Source organism: Neophocaena asiaeorientalis, unplaced genomic scaffold, assembly GCF_003031525.2.
Source record: "Neophocaena asiaeorientalis asiaeorientalis breed wild unplaced genomic scaffold, Neophocaena_asiaeorientalis_V1.1 scaffold136, whole genome shotgun sequence".
Classification (NCBI taxonomy): domain Eukaryota; kingdom Metazoa; phylum Chordata; class Mammalia; order Artiodactyla; family Phocoenidae; genus Neophocaena; species Neophocaena asiaeorientalis.
In genome coordinates, this window is record NW_020185333.1 from 279,568 (window position 1) to 287,962 (window position 8,395).

The following is an 8,395-nucleotide window of genomic DNA, read 5'->3' on the forward strand; positions in this document are numbered from 1 at the left end:
CTTGAAGGAAATGATAAGATTAGAAGGCAAGGAAAACATTTTTCATGACTTGTTAAAAAACTGGGGGAAAAAAGCCTTACATTTTTTTGGCGTTTATGATCTCTAAATAGGCCAAGAAAATCAAGTTAACATAATATACTTGTATATTCTTGAACAACCAAATTTATTGTATACCTTTAAAAGGTGCTGAAAATAGGCATTTTTTTTTCAAAATACCAGTTCAGTCTTCAAACTTAAAGGTTTATTGTCATTTCCCCCTGTGGCTTCTGTCCTTTCCAATGATTTTTGTGAAGACAGTTGTTTAAATTTTAATCTCAGAAAGGCATCCTGTTTTGAAACTTAAAATGTCCTTGGCATTTAGAATATCATTTAGGTGGATTTCATAAACCTGGAAACATTAAAATTCTAAGACGCTGAAGAAACACTGGAGTTACTAAAAGAGGTTTTAAACAAATCTTCTCTGGAGATTTAATACACGGCATATTAATTTTCTGCACAAATAGTTTAGGGATGCATGATTTGTAAAAAATAAACCAATCTCTCAAATTTATATTTTCTCTAGCAGGTGATGAGGGTTAGTATTTCTGTACCTAGAGGCATAATCCACTTTTGGAAGGGTTCACAAAGCTGGAGACCTCTGTCATAATGTAAAAATCATATTCTTCAAGAAAAAAACAGGTCACCAAAGGTCTTTTTGTTTCTTTCTGCCAATTACAAATAGACAAAAAGTAAAATAACTCTCTATTAGAGAATAGGCTTACTGGATTTGTGGAAGGAGATGAAGAAGAAACTTTGGTGCAGTTTGGTCTTTCTTCTGACTCTAGCTTCCTGGCTGTGATTCTTGATTAGATGCCATTGTATTTTCCATTGCCCTGTGAGAGATATGTAATTGATCTCTGATAAAGTGAGCTATTTCCAAACTGACGCCTGTTGCATAATTTCAAAATATTTTAAAAGAACAGATTTTAAACCTGTTCTCTAAAAAACAATTAGCAATGTAGAAACCCTACTTGCCATCTCTACCTAATCCACCCTAACCCTCTGAAGGTCTACACATTAGGAAAGAGTCCTGAAATTCTTGAGCTATAGAAATTCAGCAGTTTAATCCTCGGGTTATGGAATTCTATAAAAGAAAGATCTGCTTAAGGACTGTTGTTAAGACCTAGGGAATTATGTTTAGAATATTAAATTCAATTTTAAAAATTAGAGCCCTATATTCCTTGGGCTTATTTGAGAGTACAGTGATGAAAGTGGCAAGAAGCTTTCTGTGGTAGGATGAATAATCGTCCCCTCTGCCCCCAGAGGTGTCCATATTTTAAACCTCAGAACCTGTGAATGTGTTACATAGCAAAAGAGACTTTGTAGATGTGATTAAGGGCTCTTGAGATGCGGAGATTATTCTGGATTATCCAGGTAGCTCAATGTAATCACAAGGATGCTCATAAGAGGTAGGCAAGGAATGACAGTTAGAAAAAGAAGATGTTAGACAGAATTAGGGAGAGAGCAATTAGAAAATGCTATGCTTCTGACTTTGAAGATGGAGGATGGGGCCACAAGCTAAGGAATGCAGTGGCTTCCAGAAACTAGAAAAGGTCCTGCAACACCTTGATTTTAACCCACTGAGATTGATTTTGATCTTTTGATGTCCAAACCTGTAAGATAACAAATTTGTGTTGTTTTAAGCCACTAAGTTTGTGATAATTTGTTACAACACACCAGGAAATTAATACATCTCTAGTAGCTTTCCAATATAAACCACATCTGTGGACATTCTTTAACACTAAAAGTGGTCCTCATGTCAAAATTGAGGCATTCAACTGAACCACAGAGCCCCAGAAAGGGAGAACCTTGTTGGGTAAATTTCATTTAAATGATTGCTCTTTGGTATCATCATAAATTTTTCCTTAGCCAAAATGTGATTTAACCAGTGACAGAATCTGGAGCAGACCTTAGGACAATGAGTGAAATAATTCCATTCTTACTTGAGAATTAGGACACAAAGTTTGTAGGAAAGGGCTTGTTATGGCTCAGCATATGGCTGAAGCAAGAAATCCTTCTGATGCCACCACCTTTCCAAGAGAAAACTCCCTTTCTCTCTCTCTGAAAGAGCCCTACAATAAAATCACTATAAGATTTGAATCCCACGCTTGTGACACTGACACAGGGAAAGGGGTTTCCACACTATAGAAATCAGAGAGGAACCAGCTGTAGTGACATACATATCAGACACTAAAACACTATCTACCATAAACAGAGACCCATCAATTTTCAAAGCAACACTGGATGGAAGCAACAGCATCAATAAAAACCCTCCCTAGCGAATAAATCACATATTCTGGTCATGATGCAATGAGTAAAAATGGACTTAGTAAGCAACTCTGAAAATCTCAGACTTATCATTAGGACATTCTGAGTTTAGATGAAAGTCATACTTTCTCTATCTGACAATGGTTAGGAACATTTGAGTATTAAAAGACTTGTGGCCTGGGTTTGTATACTTAGCTTGGTGAAGTGATTTATATTAATTCACAGGAATTCTAGTTAAAATGGAGTGCTCATATTAGATTAATCCTGTGTCAGAAACAATGATAAAACTCAAATAAAATATAAATATATAAAACATTTATTTGAAGACAGCTGATACAAACAGGGTTTAAGGGGCTATGATTTCTGAGAGAAGGGAAGCACAAAGAGAGCTCTAAAGGCAACGTGGCCCCTTCTCTGAGGCATTTCTAATTCACAAAGTGAGGGAACAGAGTCTGAGTAGAAAGCTACAGGCTCATTGGGAAGAGGCAAGAGAGGATAGGGTTTGACTCTGCTGAAGTGATTGAAGCTTGAGTGACAAAACTTCAGAGGAAGGAGTGACAGAGAAGTCAGTCTAAAACTCTGTGTTTGATTTCCCCTTGAGGAATTTGTGAACTTTTAAGCTAGATATGCAACAGAGTAACAAAACAGTAACTTATGAGGCTATGGTTGAGCAGAAATTCCTTGCTTGGGAGACAGAGGATGGAGTTCAGAGATTGCTAAAGTAAAGGAGAAACTCTAGGAGAAACTGTAACACCCAGACTTTTATTTGAGACCCCAGAAAGGCTATGCCTCTGGTAATAAATCTGCCTGAAACAGACCTGCCTGAATAAACACTAACACCAACCTTTACAAGGATCAAGGTGATCTGTTTGTGTTTGCACTCTGCCTCCCAGAAGAAGCTTAATCTCCACAATTGTTCATCACAATATACAGCATTCAGTAAAAAATTATGAGCCACGCTAAAAAACAGGAATGAATGAGTCACACGAAAGGAAAACAACAATAAATACAAGCTCACAGGTGTGGGAGTTTTACTCAAGTATGTTACAATAAATATGTTTAATAAGTTTAGAATAAGAGGAAAAGATGGAAAATTTCAGCATAGACACAACTTCATCAAAAGGAATCAAACAGAAATTCTACAACTGAAAAATACTATATCTGAAATTAAAAATTCACTTCTGCCTCCAGACAGGATGGAGAAGATAGTAACAGGCCATAACTCCCACTTGAACTAGGAAAAACATGAGATAAATCACAAAAACTATAGTTTTAAAAACATCAGAGACTTGTGGATGCAAAGAGGAACTCATGAATTAAAATACTAGAGAGAGAAGCGCTTCTCCTGGGTAAGCTGCGTTTTCCAACTACTTTTTCCTGAGGAGTATCTATTGAGTCTGTGCATGTACTGAGAAGGCTTACCATAGAGTGACTCTAATAGGATAAAGGGGAAACAAGTGGAACTTTTGACATTTGTGTGATCTGGAGCGAAGCCCCAAACATAGAGCTGTAGAGCCCAAATTGCTAATTCACATAATCAGGAGCAAATAAATGAGTGGTTGTTTTAGGTTACTAAGTTTTGGAATAGTTTATTACACGGTAATAGATAAGGTAAAATTATAACATTCCCCTTATGCAGGAAGATGATTCAGATGTATGTAGCTAAAACAATTTAAAAACTAAATAGGTAAATTGCAAACACAATTATATAAACAAATAAATACACGAACAAATAAAATAATCTGTTCACTAAGAAATAAATATGGTGCTGGGATAGACACTAATTATGGACACTTTAAAAATATAAGTGATAAAAGTAACATTATGTAAATTTAAAAAATAAACTTGAAAATCTAGAATAAATATTTTTGTAAGAAAATTTAAATTACCAAAATGACTAAGGAAGAGGTAGAAAGATACAATAACCAAAAACTACAGAATTGAGAAAATAAAGACCTATCCTTTTTAAAAATAGGAAAAAAAACATAAGTATGGTAAAAGACAAAATTTTCCCAACTAATTCGAAGAAGCTAGTCTAATAAAATTTCAAAATTGGATGAAAGGTTCAACAAGGTCCATGCCACTTATGAATACTAATGTCAGAAGTTTGCAAATTCCAAAATAAAAATAATAGTTAAACATATTATTTACTGAATAGTAATAAAATTAAGAAAATTTATCTAGGTAAATCTATCATTATAATTCAATACATTAACAGAATAAATAAAAATAATTATGATTATTTTATACATTTAGAAAAGGTATTTGATAAAATTCAATATTCATTCATGATTTTTGAAATGCAGTGCTTTGGAAGCTGTGATGATAGAGCAACTTCTTTAACAAAACTTCCAGCAAGAAACAAAATTCAAGGTGCAACATCAAAAATGCAGAAATAAGACAAAGATGCACACTACTGTAACTACTATTCAACATTTTGCTGTCAGTCTGGCCAACAAAATAAGAAAAATATATTACAAACACTGAAAAGAGACAAAAAACTATCACTGTTAGATGATATGAATTTCTACATAAAATCAAGAGAGTCAACTGATAAATGATGAATAAAAGAGTTCACCAAGATGTCTGGATACAAAGTTAATATGTAAACACATAAAATTAACTGAATCTCTAGTTTACTTAGTATATATAAAAATCAGTATCAGGTCCTATAGGGACTAGATGGTGTGTTCAACCTGCTAACAGGAGGTGGGCATTATAATTGGTAGTTCTATCTGAATCATATGACTGGATTTTGGGAGGAACAGTCCCCAGAAAAGCACAGGATAAAAAAAATAAATGTTCAGCATAAGGCTCAGGGACCTCCTTGAGTCCCAGATCTAGTTGTGCCTGAGACCAACTACAGCCCTATCATTCCAGTACCACAAGCCAATGGTTTTCTTTTAATTAGTGAAGGTGGTTTGAACTGGGTTTCTGTCACTTGCAATTTGACATTTGTAAATCTTAGTTGACGTCCACAGCAATTTTACAGTTTAATCTACACAGATCACACAGTGTTTCACTGTTACCATTGAAAATGTTTTATAGCATTTTTCACAGTTGTAAAATGGGATATTTTTTTCCATTACATTTTATGTCATTGCTTGTGTATAGGAAAACTATTTAACATTATATGGAATTCTTGCTACATCTTTTGGAATGTTTGTATATCTGGGGGGGGTGGGCTGGTGGTTGAGGTCTGTGCATGTGTAATGTAAATATAAAGATTGAGGCATTCCTTATAGACAGAAGCATTTTAACCCCAGATTCTAACATCATGGGAACTGGTATAAATAACCACCATCTTAAATAGGGGCAGTAACATCCAAGGCCTCACCTGATCACTAATATTGAATTAGAATATTTTACGTTGCTTTCCTAATGCCTTATCATTATAATCCTAACAGCTCTCATGCCCATATACTGAAAATTGCTTTAAAAACTTGCTGAAAAGGATGAGTATTAAGTAGTACTTAGAGAGTGGCTATTACACCTCGTTAAAGTTGTGGAATTAAACTATTTAGACACCTTTGTTAAGTTTTACTGAACTTTCTCATGTGAAGCTGATTATTCTGTATGGAATACTTAAACTACGGTTACTACATCGTGTTGTAGCTAAGATTTATACATAAATTCTAAAGTGTTTTGGCTTCCAGATGTAATAGAAATTTGTACACTTTACTGGTCTTCAAATTTGACACCTGATGCAATAATTTTGTGGATTCTAAGACCTTCATACATATATTCTTCAGAAGGTAGATCTAATGTTATTTATGAGGTCAAGGCCTTGTACATTTTTTTCCACCAGGGCCTATTTATTTTGCTTAGGTTCTGCCAAAGACCGCTAATCAAAGCCAGGCATTTGTACACTTCCTTGCAAAATACAGCTTTAACAAGAACTCCCCCCAACCCCCATTACCCTAGATATATGATCAGGTTCCTCATTTTCCACCATCCCCAAGGTGATGTCTGATCACCCTGGCCTGTCTTCAGCAGGAATCCTGCTAGGTTGGTTTAGCCAAAATCTCCCTTACCCCTAATGCTTCCTCTTAGCAATTTTCCATCCACTGACCCTCACCTTTTTTCCTTGGCTAAAGTTCCTACTTGCCCACTCTTAATATGAAATTGAGCCCAATCTCTCAAATTGGGCTGCAAAATTCAATTGCAATGATCCTATCTATACCTACCTCAGTGGTCCTGAATAAAATCTGCCTAACCATCTTTAACAAGTTTCATGAAAATTTTTTTCTTTAAGGCATGCTGTATGTCCCAAGGAAGCCTAGGATAAAAATTAGAGGACTTGAGTCTATTAGAAACTATACATCAAATACATGTCCTATAAAAAAATTGTTTTCAAATAGCAAATCCAGTATATTATTTGTATGCATGGTATTTTTAATAAAGTCCCTTATTTTGTGACAAATTGTTGCTGAGTTCCCCCAATACTGCAACTTTTAATTTTGGCAGGGTTTTGTGTGTGTGTGTATAGTGAAAAGCGATTTTTTTTTCTTCCTTCCCCTCTTAGCCCTTTTTAGGAATCCTTTTTAGGAATCCTCCCTGAGCTTCCTGCCGGCTTTAAGCCTCGTCTATTTCCCCCATGCCTGAGTACTGGACCAACTACTTGGTAAGAATTTGGCTCTGAGGAGTGCTAGGTTGAGTGACAAATGGATGAGGATGGAGGTTTTATTGAAGCATCTGAACCGCATTTAATTTTCCGTGTTACTTTATTTGTTCCTTCTAGCCCTCAGGATATTGAATTTTGTGGGCTTGGGTTGGGTCGCTGGTACTTCAGGCGTTTAGTAGTATGAAACAATGTTTCTCCCGTTAGAATAATATTCTCATTTATATTAACGGCGGCTTACTCCAAACTGCTTTACATAGCATTTTTCTAAACCTCCTGAACGAACGCATTTTCCCGTTGAGCACTGGCATTGCTTCAGCGGCCTCTGCCGACCTCCTGGCTTGGCAACCTGCACCCCGCTCCACAAGAACCAAGCCTGACCCAGCGTGGCCTTGAGCGCCGCCGCCTCGCCAGACCCTGTCTCCCGCTTTCCCTCCCACCGCCCGGGATCCAGCTTCCCTCCTGCCGCCTCAGCCGTCAGCGACAGCGACACCCTCTCCTCCCCTCCCGCGGCTCCCCGCGCCAGGTCGCCGCGCCAGACAGCGGGTAACCGCCGCCTCCGCTGGGGCATCCCGACTCCATAGGCCTAACGCGCTCCAGACACCTGCCTCTCACTGGCCACCGCCGCTGCCCCTCACCCGGCAGCCCCCTCGGCAATTGGCCCCCGGCCGTTCCTCGTCATCCTCGGCCTCGCCTCGAGTCCCGCCTCCGTCGCCAGGTCATTTAAGTTTATCACAAATAAATAAATAAAGGAGGAAATAGAAATGCGTAGAAAGTAAAAGCAGTTAGGAGGGGGCGGGGGCCTGGAGAAAAAAGGTGGGCGCGGCGGAGGTTAGACAACCAAACCTGATAGTGTCTGTGTTGACCAATCACGACTCAGTCTAGTCCGGTCTGACGGGCCCTCTCAACCAATAGCCTCCCACCTCTCGGATCACTGAACAACGAGATATGACTGACCTCTCCAGAGTGGACGAAGGTGCGGCGGAGTGAGGTGGGAGAGCGGAAAGACTGCTGACCAATCGCCTGTTAACAGTTCTCTGAGCGAAGTTTCAGTGCTCCAATGGGTGTCTGAGATAGCGGATTGGGCCTCTTCTAGCCCAATCGAAGCTGGTAGAGATGAGGGAAGAGTCAGATGGGGGCGGGGACAGGTGAGGGGAGGAGGAAGAGTGTATTTTGTTTATGGGCGGCAACCTCATGAGGGGCGTCCCATTCTTATTGGCTCACTGAAGCCAAGAGTGGCGTGGGGGCAACCCAATAGCAGGAAAAGATAGAGGGTTCGCTGCGTGAGGCGCCCAATGTGGGCCTTCTGCCGAAGAAGTAGGGGCGGGGGGAAGTTTAGGAGTTGAGGAAAGAAGATTAAAGAGCGCGAGGAGGTAACGCCAAAAACTCTAATTTGTTGTGGGGCGGGCTGGAGGGAGGGGTGTGTGCGTGCTGTGGGGGACGGGGCGTCTGCGAGGCGCTTGGAGT